We start from the raw sequence: 14,971 nt of genomic DNA, 5'->3' as shown, positions 1-14,971 counted from the left end.
TAATGGTAATTAAATACTGAATTACAATGAAATATGAATCATATTGGCTTGACATAGTTGCCTCGGTACAGTAACACTATTTGTAAAGGGTTAACATAATGTAACAGGCATGCAACATGTTAAGGATAACATGTTTATCACATTTCTTTAATGTAGGCTACTGGATTTCAGAAAATGTCCCACAAAGTAATGTGTTTTCTTTTAAAACGTATTTATATACCCAGGTTTGGTTGCCGTTATTTCCTCGTTGTCTGTATTGTAGCGATGTGGGGTTGCCAGTAAACATGGGGTTGTCAGAGGGTGGGGTTCAGTTCGTGGGGGTGTTGTAGAGAGTGTCCCACAGCACTTGAACGCGGCTGTGAATAGAGTACCGCACCTGAAGGGGACATGGGGTCATGTGGGGTGGCTAGCTCGCTGGGGATTGGTTGAGCGGGAAGCAGCCATTTTGTCGGCGGGAAAGAGTGTGTTTTGGCGGAGAATGTTAGAAGCCGGCTAACGAGAGGAAGAGCTAGGAAATGCTCTTGTTGTTATGGCTGTAGGTCTAAGCCTGTTAAGAGAGACCTAGAACTGTAATAAATGCACGGAATTGCAAGTCGACCTTTGTCTCCTTCCTCCTTCATTCCGGTCCGGGAGCACATTATTACAGTATGATATAATAAGGATATGAGCCGCTGCTCTGAAAAAAAGCTATTTATAGGAGGTAAATATAAGCCTTTCACATGCCCCGTATTCCTCGTTTTTAGCTGGCAATCAGAACTGATTATCCTTTCTGCTGATGCTAATCAAAACAAACTTCTCAGGGTGACTTTATGCAATATGTAGCCTAAACTTCTGTAAGATTATTACATTAAATTATCAAAAAAATAGTAGACCGTCATACACTTTTTTGTTGTCTAATTACATTATCTTCAATGTTTCCAACAATGTCCCAACCCAGAGGAATCCTTAATTATATTCAAAGACACGGAGCGTTTCACATGATCGCATATAGACGTCATCGCCTCTTTCCCGAAAACGCTGCTAAAAAGAACCAAGGAGAAACGTTCCTACTGAAGGAGGAGCGGGGACACAAAACTCCAGCGCACAGCTCCTGCTCAGGACCTCGCTTCCCCCCGCCACACGTAGGCTAAATTAAGCTTCTCTGGGGTCACTGGTGACCAAAACATTAATTTGTTAGCAAGTAGAAGTCACACCTTCAATTAAATAAGTGATGAAAATCCGTTGCTTGGTTGCTGAAGAAAGGAAGATGCTTTTTCTGCATTAACAAGCTAACGCAAGGAAGATGCTTTTTCTGCATTATCAAGCTAACGCGGCTAATGCTGCATCCCACAATTCCTTGTGGCTGTGGAGTCATCAACGCACGACCTTCTGGTGCGTTCCTTTATCGCAAAATAACTGGGATGTGGAGGCTAAATGACATCACATCCGTTTTGTTAGCGTTCCATTTGCAGAAAACTTGAGCTGGGAAGTTCACTGTTCATTGGTCAGATCCAGTCGCTAGCCAGGCTAGCCATTGTTAGCCATTGTTAGCAATAAAATTGACAACATGGCATTTCGCGGCAATTTGCGCATACAAACACTGCAGCCTCATGTCCACACAGATAGATGTTAGGCAGTGCTGTGTGTACAGCTGATTTAATGAGACACAAACAAAACAGAAGTGCTAAACAACATTACTACGATTATACTACTGTTGTTGCGCGGCGCAGCCATCTTGGATTTTTGAGGTTGGGGCTGCTGAGACTCCTACGAGTTTGGAATGGGACATACCAGCTCTGATGACGTCACCGCCCAGCTCATGACCTTTGAAGTCGTAAGATTACCAGTCCCCAGTTATAAAGGAATGCACGATTCATGTCATTGTTTTGAGAGAGGTTTCAGGAGAGTGACCCCTAGCGGCCGAAAATTACATACTGCATGTTTAAAAATCATATTTAAAGCTGGAAATAATAAAGGATAAAGGATAAAGGAACGCACGATTATCGTGTGTTCCTTTATCGCAAAATAACTGGGATGTGGAGGCTAAATGACATCACATCCATTTTGATAGCATTCCATTTGCAGAAAACGAGCTGAGAAGTTCACTGTTCATTGGTCAGATCCAGTCGCTAGCCAGGCTAGCCATTGTTAGCAATAACAGTTGATAACATGGCATTTCGCGGCATTTTGCGCATACAAACACTGCAGCCTCATGTCCACACAGATAGATGTTATGCAGTGCTGTGTGTACAACGGATTTAATGAAACACAAACAAAACAGAAGTGCTAAACAACATTACTATGATTATAACTACTGTTGTTGCGCGGCGCAGCCATCTGGGATTTTTTAGGTCGGGACTGCTGAGGCTCCTACGAGTTTGGAATGGGAAATACCAGCTCTGGTGACGTCACCTCCCAGCTCATGACCTTTGAAGTCGTGAGATTACCAGTTCCCACTTATAAAGGGGCGGCTGTAGCTCAGGAGGTAGAGCGGGTTGTCCAGTCCACTAATCACTTTGGATAAAAGAGGTCGGTGGTTCGATTCCCACCTCCTCCAGTCTGTCGAAGTGTCCTTGGGCAAGATACTGAACCCCAAATTGCTCCTGATGGTGTGCATGAGGTGTATGAATGGGTGAATGTACCTACTGATTGTAAAGCGCTTTGGATAAAAGCGCTATATAAATGCAGGCCATTTACCATTTTACCATAAAGGAATGCACGATACGAGTTTGGAATGGTGACATCACCATCCCAGCTCGTGACCTTTGAAGTCGTAAGATTACCAGTTCCCAGTTATAAAGGAATGCACGATAAGGTCCAGGTTGCAAAAAAACAGAATTCTCCTTTAAGATGTGGACAATGGATTGGACACATAAAAGCTATTGTTAGTAAATTGAAAAAATAGAATCCTGTCACTTGAATGTGTTACATGTTGTTACATTCACTTATTTATTTATGAACTTGTTGAGACATTTTCACACTACATTTTATCCCTACAGAGCCACCCAGCAAGAAAAAGAGGCAGAATTGAAATCATTCAAAGACAGGTACATGCAATATTTTGAAAAATAAATTGCAATTTGCTTTAGTGTTGCCTTGGGAAGTTTAAGCATGTAAATAAAGTAGAGAAAAAACAAAGTCATAATAAAAAAATAAATAAAAGATAAATGAGGAATCTTATTGTGTTCATCTCTCCTTGCATAGAGTGGCACGGGACATGGCTCTTACAATAAAGACCGGAGAGGCTGAGGACATGAACAGCCCAGTCAATAAAACTCGACTGACAGAGATGTACAACATACTCAGAATTAGACAGTGGCCTAAATTCAAAGACCAATGGAAATCAGAGGGTGACAATATCAAGTCAGCCCAACGTTTGATTCAGGTACGGTGCAATCTGTGGCTCTAATATACTGGTGCTGTTTGGAAACTACATTTTGTTTCACAAACATTGTTTATTTGCTTAGTTTGTTTTGAAACATTTGATCTCTTCTTTGTGTTTTATCATCCCATTTTAGCACGGTTTTCTCATTACTGCATTTCTTTATGACTGTGACAAAAAATAAATTATTGGTATTCACAGGACATGTTTGAGCGAGCAAGAGAGCAAATGGAGAAAAAGAAAGAGAACATAGAGAACATGTTTGACCTGAACAAGCCCAACAGAGACCAACCTCAGAAGGTACTGTGGGGCTACTGATACAAACTGACACATTAAAGGGGGACTAAACCCCCCAGACTCACTCACTGTCTTCCAATCCCATCTCAAAACCCATCTCTTCTCCTCTGCCTTCTCCTAGCTCCCCCTGCCTATCCCTGTGTGCCTGCTGTGTTTGTCCATTGTCTGTTGCACTTACGTCGTCCCCGCCCCTTTAGTGTTTCTTTTTGTACAGGGCTTTGAGTCCTTGAAAAGCGCTATAGAAAACACAAGTTTATTATTATTTCTGGCAAAACGGTATTCTACTTGATTTGAAAATTCTGCAGGCTAGATGGCCGCCTATAGTCCCTTGTACCCTGGCAGAATGTCTAGCCCATAAACTAACTAATAACTTGGCCAATAAGTATGCAACATATAAAATAAAACAAACGGTAATGTCTTCATTTGATGTAGAATGCAGAGGATATAACTGGTTTGTTAATAAACTCGCATTCCAGGAATATTGTATTTACCGCACTGCTCCTAAAGTTAATGTAAGTGGCTCGTGCCTCAGAGAGCCTGGTTGTCCCGGAACGCACTCACTTAGCGCCAGAACACACTCGATTTGTGGCGGAACACGCCAGGATTGGCCAACGCCAACTCCAGTGCCCAGAACTGTCAAATGAAATCATTGACCCACGTCCCAACCCCTCTTTATTTTTTTGCATGACAGGCAGTATTTTCAGTGTATCAGAGATAGAGTATGTTATAAAGATAGCCACGTTATAAACAACTAACCAATGCTGATGGTCCATATGGACTACTCGAAATGGTTAAAAGTGATATCAATTTGGTCATTCAGTGGCGTTTTACTGCCATGCAAAGTAACTTGTTAGCCGCTAGCATTAGCCACAGTAGCATTACCATAATGTATAGTACAGTATACCATAATGCATTACGTTATCCCAGCACCCGAACGGCTCGCGCTTCATTTAATGCATAAAATAAAGCTGATAATACAATTGATTCACATTGAAGTACACCACGCGCAAATATCACCGTGACGTAACGATGTACCAAATCATCCATTAATTTGAGGCCCCCCAAACAAAGCAGGTTTGAACCCATAGAGGGCACTATGCTGCTGAAAATGATAAACTTTGTAGAATATTATCAGTTTGGTCTCAAATGTGGAAATTCTGACCCCAAAAGCCATAATGGTTAAAAGCTGAAAAAAGTGTTTTGGGGTTTAGTCCTGCTTTAAATTGTGTTACTATACTTTTATCAGCATTCTTTCTTTCTTACAGGTTACAGAGTACAAACGATTAACTGTTCAAAATCTACAAATGGCTCTGCATCACAGCAAAAAAGAAGATATTGTTGCGGTATGTCTTTTGTGCCCCAATTTGTGGACCAAATGGGAATGGGAAATTTTGTTTTAATTTACCTTCAATTTGCTAGATTCAACATGTAAAACTGCAATTTCTTACCTTCTAATTTTGCAGACTCCTGGTTACCTGGAACACAAAGCAGCTCTTGCTGCCGAATGCTACTGGTTGGGTTGTTTGTTGGCTTTAAACAATCCTCCTCTTCAGCCCGACTGGGAGAAGCATGATCCTGGGCTGGACCCTTGGGATATTTTCCCATCTGACCTCAAAAGTGTTTCTGAAAAGAAACAATGAAATACAGAATGTAGTTGGGTTTCCATCCAAAGGTATTGCACATTTTTATTGAATTTTCAGAAAGTCCGCAAAAGAAAATGTGATTTTTTTTTCCATCCACTGCTATTATGCGAATTATAGAGCTGTCAATCACCTCGTGTTTGAGGCTGTTTACCACAGCGGGTATTGTGCTGCGTATTTACCATTATTTACTGTGTGTAGCCTTATTGTGTAGGCTACACGGCATGTCATGTGATGTTTTGCAGTGATCAAGGCAAACTGCGGTTTTTGAATGGAGAGACAACGCAATATCGCTTCATCTGTTTCCACTGCACGTATCGCATTTTCCTTTTATCGCTACACCCGACTTTTTCGACCTCCCGTGAAAACTTACTTTTTTTGCGATTTTTTTTTTTTTGCAAATTTTGCAATGTTTCCACTCAGTTTTTTTATGCGCAAATTTAAATTTTGCATCAAAACAGGTGGATGGAAACCCGACTTGTGTCTGGTTCTGATGAGGAGAACCTAGCTGATCAGCAGACTTGTGTCTGGTCCTGATGAGGAGAACCTAGCTGATCAGCTGTGTTGCTCAGTGTTCAGGTGTCATGATTCATGAATGATCAACCTGCAAAGGTTTTGTTTTAATTCCTCTTTTGATCAAACTTTAATTTGAACAGTCACAGTATCATAGATCAGTATCATTAGATTTAACTTTTGAACCACTTAACATTCAGCTGTATTCATTTGAAAACAGACATACAGTATAGTTATTCTCAGTAATCTGAGGTATTTTAAAGATCCCATCTTGTGTAAAACAAGATTTCCTTGCTTCTTTGCTTATAAAGGACTTGGGGGTGTGCTATACATAATGGAAGTCTCAAAACACATGGGGCCCTATCTTGGTACAGGCGCTATTCACTTTTTGTGCTTGCGCACCTGTCTGCGTGCCTTAACGTGTGTCTTATGCTATCGTCCCTTCAGCGACGATAGCAGTCCGCCTCGCGCACGTGTCCAGGTGTTATGCCGAGTTTTGCACCCCCACCGCCAAACTCGTCCCCACCTCACGGGATCATATTGTAATGATTTATACAGAAACGTAACTGTTTAAAAATGATATACTTGTTTGGGTAGATGTGACCTCCCTGTTTTTAAGTTAAAACAGCCCCAATATATGGGGATGCAATACTTGGCAGGGGTGCGTAACTCAGCACAACGACGGGTACAGGCGGAAATTGGAGGTGTGCCAAGTCATTTATGCATCGGGCAAACGGGATTTGGGCGGTGTTAACGACCAGAATTATTCACAGGTGATCCCTACCAATGCCTGGGCATTACATCAATCAAACCAATCAGATTCCCGCAGTCCCTGTAATACAGTTTGCATGAGGCATAGGCTATATGCTGTAATTCTCGCCATGCGTAATTTGGATAGGCCTATCTCCATTGACTGTATATATTATCCCTATCTCATAACAACACCATCACATCATATACCTGTTAACTCATTGAGTGCCAAAGACGACTAAAGTCGTCAATTGCGTTTTTTGACGGTGGGACGTGGATCAAAGCCAGATCCATCTCCTGTAAAATTTTGGGGCATGTTGAATGTGTAAAAGCTATTTTACCGACCCATTAGGTGGCGACAGTGCTCTCCAGATTAGAGAAAGGCCAGGAGAAAAGAGAGAAGAAGTCATGAGGAAATGGAAATCGCATCGATGGATATGCATGAAGCATAACGTTAGCTGTGCCTGTGAACAGCAGTCAATCTGCTGCCACAGCCCCTCCGTCTCCGCTGCAATAGCCCCTCCATATGATTTAGTTGGCAACACCAGCGTCTTTCTGAAAAGTTACATTATTCTCAGCTGGGAGCCGGCGACACGATGTGAAAAAGCGGGGGGATGCAGCGCACTTTTCAGTGCAGAGTCAGAGCAAAAGCAGAGCGAGAGCAAACGCAGCAGAGCCCCAGAGACACTCCCAAGGAGGAGGAGGAGGGGGGTGGGGCACGCAGGGCAGCAGAAAGCCCAGAAAGCCCAGAATCGGACGCAGCTTCACAGCTCACAACCGAAACCCCAGAAACGAGCGAGCCTGATCCAGACTGCCCCGACGAGCGGCCGCCATCCAGGCAGCAGACTCGCCTGACACAAGCAGCACTCAGAGCGAGCAGCAACATCATGACACACCCACGGAGGAGGAGTTTGCAGTAGAGGGGGGGTGGGGGTGCTGTTATATTGAAGGAAATTACTGTTCAGATGTTTCAGGTCAGAAAATATTAGTTTCAGAGTCAGTGATTTGCTTGAAATGCTATATTTCACAAAAGGCTCAATATCTCAGCTTCTAGATGGAAACGCCAATTTTTTCTGTTTTTGACCTATCTTCTCCGGCTGATAAGTTAAGAACGGAAAATGATATCAATAAACTTTTTTTTGCTGCTGATACAATAGAGTCTCATCGTTCTTTGTGCGTGTTTGGTGTTTACATAGTAATATCACACAATATTCTGTGGGCCTCGAGAAATCACTGAAAACGCTCTGAAACTCTGGCACTGGGAGCGTCCGTTCTCCAAAAGTGGCTGGCACTCAATGAGTTAAGATTCAAGTCTGTTCAAGACTGTTCAAGTCATTCATCTGTGATTTGATGCAGTTCGGGTTATTTTGTTGACTGGACAATAGAAACGTGTTTGCAGCGGGGAAACGGCAGAGACAAAAGAAAAGATGGGAGGATTTAGAGTGGACTCAATTCAAACTCGGTGAAACAGTAGTGAGAGCTGCGTGCCGAGGACAGAGAGAGATGGAGAGAGCTTGTCGACAGATCGTCTGTGGTGCCCAAAGAGCCTCCGGATTATGGGATAGGTGAAGGTGTCCAAGTTTTCTCAATTAATTTGCCATTAACCCCCTCTTTGCGATGTGATAAAGGTTTCTCAGTGAATTATAGTTGATTGCATCACTGAATAATCTGCTGGTTACCCAATTTTAGCAGCAGAATTTCATGTCCTGGCATGGCACGTCCGTGCGTAATGATGTATCCAAAAGGAATTCCGCTGCACTGTGCAGCGCAGCACGGAGAATAATGGTGGCATGCTGATGATAGGAGAATGCCATCTGTGTCCCCGCATTTTGCACGGACACGCCTGGTTTGGCATGTGGCACGCCTACCCCATGCACGCCCCCAATTTGCATTCAACTGGAGTTAAACGAGCGCAAAACAAGTGCAAATGCAAATTTACCGCTTTTGCCATGATAGGGCCCATGGTCCCCAGGAAATAAAGTGTCTCAAAATGAGATGTTTTAACTGACTAATTTGCCCGTTTGCAGCACCGCCCTGCCAACTGAATGTGGAAGAGCAAACCTGGTTGTCTGTAGCAAAGCTGTGTAGAATGGAAACAAATACAGAAAACAATCAACTGCACCAAAGATGGATCTATCCCAACAGATCATCTTATCTTATCTTATCTTATCTGATCTGATCTGATCTTATCTTATCTTATCTTATCTGATCTTATCTTATCTTAACAGCGCATAGTTAAAGAGGGAGACAGAGGACAGAGAGGTCCCACAGCTAGGGGCTGGATTTCATTGTTTTTTTTTGCAACAGAATGTATAACCTTGTTTTAAAGATCCATGAGACATGTTTGATACAGCTAAAAATAGCATGGTATGGGACCTTTAAATCTTGTTTTAATAAATTCCAGATTATTATCTCGTAGGAAAAGGTACTTAATGTTTAATCAATTTTGTATTATTGTGTCTTATTAAAATGTATGTAATACTACTGCTAGAGACTGGTCGCTTAAACTTAGTTATAATGATAAATGCCTGATTTAATCAAACAAACATCAACTTCAGACATACTGATTCTAAACCTAAACAGTCTGTAGCTTGAATTTGTGGAGCCAAACGTTTGATCTTTTTATCATGGTGAGATGATTGGGTTAATGTGATAAATTACTCAGTGCAGCTAATTACACTGACACTGTGTATTCCATGTGTATGTTTATATGTGTACATATACACACTAACTGACTAGAGTTCAGAAACTATGGGAGGGACAGATTGTGGCGCGAGCCAAGCAAGTTTCAGGCCAAAATCTCTGCAAGTTTCAGGCCAAAATGATGCCTACAAAACACAACCCAAACTATACACTACACACAAACTCAATTTCTCAGGTATCAGGCATTATCATCGACATATATAGCTCAATGGGCATTATGATAGAGAACTTTTATTTTTCTCTCTTTCTTTCCTTGTGACAAAAAGTCCAATGATTATGTGTGTTTTTATACTCTAGATAATATGACCTGACTTTGTTTGTACCTGTAACCCCTTCATTAAAATAAAATAAAAACTTGATCACAAAAAAAACCCTCATTATCTCAATTATAATTAAATATACATACTGAGGGCCTGTTGGGAAAAAATACTTTTATGAAAGCTTTATCAATTTGTCACAGTTTCATTCTTCTTCTTCTTGTGTGTATGTGTGTGTGTGTACTTCTTAGCAGATACAGCTTCTTCTCACTGTTCCTGTGTTCTCCACCTCCACGTCTTGTGTCTGCCATAAAAAAGAGACAAATACAGACACACATTTAGTTATGATGTTCAGTTAATGAACAAACATATACATGTACAAACAAATGCACACATATATACATGATATACAAATACACACATACAAATACATGCGCAATGTGAATAAAACTGCACAAAACAGAAAGAGAACATAACACTCAATCATAAGCACACAAAAAAAGGAGAGTTTTTATTTTTTATTTATTTTTTATTTAGCCTTTATTTAAACAGGTAAAATCACATTGAGACCAAAGTCTCATTTACAAGTGTGACCTGTTCATACAGCAGCTCATACAACAGTTACACATGTAAAGACAGCAACAGTACAATCAACCGTCAAACCATAATACCGGTAAGTTAAAAACAACATAAAACATAAAGACCTGGACTTGAAAGTAAAATGTGGTGATGTAAAGAAGAATCTCCCAGACAACCCAGAGAGATTCTCTGCTTGTGTCAGTGTCTTAGGAAAGCAGAGCTTCTCTTCAGGAAGGTTTTACTACGAGGTTCAGGTTAAAGGGAAGACTGAGTGGGACTTAGGAGTGACCAGAGGCTCGATCAACAGGAAGGGATTAATCAAAGCGAGACCACAGGATGGCTTCTGGATAATATGTTTGAGGAATGGAAATGAGTACAAAGCTGCTGCTGGCCCTGCTGTCCTTCTCTCTCTGAAGATGAAGCCTCAGAAGGTGGGGGTGTTTGTGGATTATGAGGAGGGTCTGGTCTCCTTTTATGACGTAGATGCTGCTGCTCTTATCTACTCCTTTACTTCACTTCACTGAGAAACTCTACCCATTCTTCAGTCCCTGTAAGAATGATTGTGGTAAAAACTCTGCCCCTATGATCATCTCTCCTGTCAGTCAGTAGTCACACAGATGAGGCTAATCATTTGTGTTTCTAAGATTAATTTAAGATAACGCATTTAAAAATGTTTTTTCCACAGCTAACTGGTATAGCCATTCTAATGTAGATTTGTTTTTAAATAAAATAATAAATTGTATTTGTATGGCTTGTCAAGATAGTAAAATACTTCATGTAAGACAAGGCATTTTGTGTGTGTGTGTGTGTGTGTGTGTGTGTGTGTGTGTGTGTGTGTGTGTGTGTGTGTGTGTGTGTGTGTGTGTGTGTGTGTGTGTGTGTGTGTGTGTGTGTGTGTGTGTGTGAGTGTGAAACACGATGTAAAACTATAGGCTATATACAAACAACAAAAACATGGAGGAAGTCGGTAGAGCGAGGCAGTCAAATTACATGGCTCAAATCCATCCATCCGTCCATTTTGAAATGCTTTTGTTTGTTAAAGAGGTCAGATTGTTGATCTGCTCTCAGGTTTACCTACTTATAAAACAGTCGAGTATCTTTTGACCCAGTTGATTGTTTCAGTGGCTGCTTCTCCCCCACACAGCCAGCAGAGGTCAGTCACAGCAAGCACAGCTAACACACTGATACTGCTGCATGGCCTTACACATACTGTTGCTTCAACATCAACAGTGAGAGAGAGAGGGGGGTTTGGTGAGAAGAAAGATAAACTACTGTGTGCAAGAAAGGACAAAAAACACTTGTCTGGGAAATGTGTTACTTAATATTGAATATGATGATGATGATGATGATGATGATGATGATGATGATGATGATGAGTCACTATAAACTCAATGCCACAAACACACTGATGAGCTCCTATAGGAATATTATGGAAGCAGAAGTGTTTTATTTTTACTTTAGGGTTGTATTCTGTTTCCATGTGTAATTGACAATGTGAAAAAAAAACAATTCAACTTAAATCATGGCTCGATTCTCTGAACCCTCATTGATGATCCATTTTAGAACCTACATAAAAGACACAACATAATGTATATTTGCGAATAAAAATACATTTTGTTCACTCAAAATAGATTTCAAATGACATATATATTGTTTTCTGTACATACTGTACGTACTGGCAGAATACTCGTCCCTGTGTGACTGGTCATTTAGTCAGGCCTCACTCATAGAGTTGGCATGCAGCCTCTCCTCTCTCTCCCCAGAGGGGTTTCATATAGTCCTCTTCAGTGGCTGAATACAACTCAGCTCACCTGTGTGCTGCTCCACTCTGGAGCACCTGTGTGCTGCTCCAGCGTTCACTGGCTGACTTAAACTGTGCTCAACTTGTGTGCTGCTCCACTCTGGAGCTCTCCATGGTGCTGAACCTGTGTACTTACAAGTGTATTTCTGGGGTGGCAATTTGAGTCATTTGCAAGGGCCGGTCCTCTGCTCAGTACGTTGTTGCAGAGCCTGCTCTCTCCACGGGCCGTGGTATCATTTAGTGATTCCGCTGGGAAAAATAAATTGAGGTTCTGGGCTAGTGCATGTTAAAGGTTTCCACCGATTGTACCCTTTTGCGCATTTTGTTTTGAAAGTTTGTTGGCAATTTGAGCAACCGGTTTGTCCGTTCACTATCATGTCTCTTGATATTGTTCGAATCAGTACGTTAATTGGGATCTTATTAGTATCATGTGCTGTGCCAGACTTCTGATGTCACTTTGTATAAGTCTGGGCCTCCATTTTGACTCATTGTGTAATTAAGCCACTATTACAATGATCAAACTAGACTTAAGTGTCAAAGAAGACATATTGGGTGAACTCTTGAGCAAGCTGAACTTCCCCTGCCTGACATCAGGTTTATTGTATTGTATACCATTATTGAAATCATGTGACTGCTGACTCTGGAATATTGCTGTGCTGTCGATTAACTGCATTATCTCTTGTATTGTGTATGTTTCACCATAAGAGACAGCCTCCGGCGCTAGTCGGGGCTCTTTTCCCTTGAGAATAAAAACCCAACAAAGACATTTCTTGCCTTTTGACTTTTATTCAGTTCAGTGGAGACTTCTGTTTTTTCCGTGACATACAGTCAATGCAGTCAACCTAGCAGGCTCAGAGCAGGCTGGCACTCCCACAGAACCACACAGCAGCAACACGTTACTCTATTTGAAAATAACACTAAAATACAATCATATTCAACCTAACTTACTTCTGTGTTGGGAGGGTTACTACTCCATGACAGAATACTGAATAATAATAATAATAATACTGCCTAAAATGTATTTTTGTACCATATTCCATTAGAATACTCAAGTTAAGAAAGATTCTGAATACTTTGAATTACTACTTTTGAAATACATCAAAATAGTCTTGCTGAGCCCATTTGTCTGGGTCACTCTGAAGTTAACACGTGCTTAGTAAGGAATGGCCTTGTTACTGTCTTGAGAGGAAAGGTTATGCAAGTATACAAACACACGTTACGTTTTGTCCTGCAACTGATAAAGTAAAATGGAATCCACCAGAGAACGAGCATTCAGTTTTGCATTACCCCATCTTTAATCCCCACAGCGTCAGTTAAAAGGCACAGCAGGATTTCCAAGTAGTACAATTCCAGGAAAGTCACGGCAAATTATTGGATGTGGTAATGAATATGTACAAAAATATCAAGTAATGTGTTTTTGTAAATGGTGTTAAATCAGAATTTTGTGTAAGCCTAGGAGGAGTGAAAACCTTTCTCCATTATTGTTTGCATTGTTCATGAATGATTTAGAGGATTAGCCTATCTACTAACAGCTGTCAGGTTATCAATCTTGTTGATACAGTGATAGATAATTACATGCATCTTATGGTACTGATGTACGCGGACGACACAATTATCATGTCCACAACAAAAGAAGGGTTACAGAAAGCAATAGACTCCCATATGTGTGAATTTGGTCAGAAATGGAAATGAAAGGTTAATAGTGATCAAACTAAAGTCACAGTTTTTGGTTATCGAAAAGTTGACATTCATAAATTTAAGTTGATCTGTAATGGGGAGAACCTAGAAACTGTCCATTGTTTTAAGTATCTTGGTGTCATTATGAATTATAATGCATCATTTAAGACATTTAAGTAATTTAAGCCATTGAGGAGCTGCATAAGCAAGCCTCTCGTGCTATGTTTTCCCTTTTTTACAAATGTAGAAAATATGATTTACCTATATCACACTGGACCTTTTCGACAAGTTGGTTTTACCAGTTATGTTCTATTCGTGTGAAGCTTGGGGGTTTGAAAAAATAGATATATTGGAAAAGCTACACCTCAGCTTTCTCAAGTACATTTTGAAAGTTAAAACGACAATGTGTAACAATATGGTCTATGGGGAGCTGGGGAGATACCCACTCTGTGTCACTGTCAAAACAATAATGATCGGCTACTGGGCAAGGTTGATTGAAGACAAGGAGAACAAACTTAACCGTATCATGTATAACTGCCTGCTTGATTTGCACAACTCTGGCATCTATGCGTCGCCGTGGGTCGTGGGTGGTGCGGGTCAAACAGATACCGGATGACTGTGGCTTGTCTTACCTCTGGCTTACACAGCAGTGCAACAGCACTGACTGGTTGAAGCTAACTGTCGAGCAGAGTCTTAAGGATCAGTTTATGAGATGGCAAAGTGAGCTCAGAAGCATGACATCTTGTGACTTGTATGTAGAATTCAAACAAGAGCTCAAACTGGAAAAGTATCTGTTGTATGTAAACCAAAAGTATAGACATGCAATGTGTAACTTCAGGGTTAATAACACCAGAATCCCCCAGGTTGTTGGCAGATATAAAGGACTGCATAGAAGTATGAGGATCTGTAACCTTTAAACTGTACATTTCAGAGAGTTATATTTACTCAGATATTATTTAACTCGCCCATCTATGTTTAAACTGATCTTACTACTACAATCAGACAGAACAAGAGTTATGTGTAAACTAGGTGCTTTTCTGAAGAATGTCCTGCCTCTGTTTAAATGACGTAATGCTCTAGCCATGCCGTGTGCCATTGTATATTGTTTTTGTATGTTTTGTTTGTGCTCCATACCATGTGATCATGGTCAATGAGTCACATTAAATAAATGAAAAATGAATAAATCCAGAAGGAGGTGGTGATGCAACATAAAGGATGCCAACCAGGGCCGGCGCCAGGATGAAATGACTTAAGGGGGTGGTTATAACTGGGGAGGGGGCTGATATTTTTATATCGTAAAACATAGGTTATATACCCGCTATGCCTATTTCTGGACGTTTTAACCATAATAACCTCTGAAAAGCGCAATAACAACACAAGAAAGACTACTATT

Source organism: Poromitra crassiceps, assembly GCF_964638095.1.
Source record: "Poromitra crassiceps genome assembly, chromosome: 13".
NCBI classification, from domain to species: Eukaryota; Metazoa; Chordata; class Actinopteri; order Beryciformes; family Melamphaidae; genus Poromitra; species Poromitra crassiceps.
Note: the sequence above shows the minus strand (reverse complement) of the source record.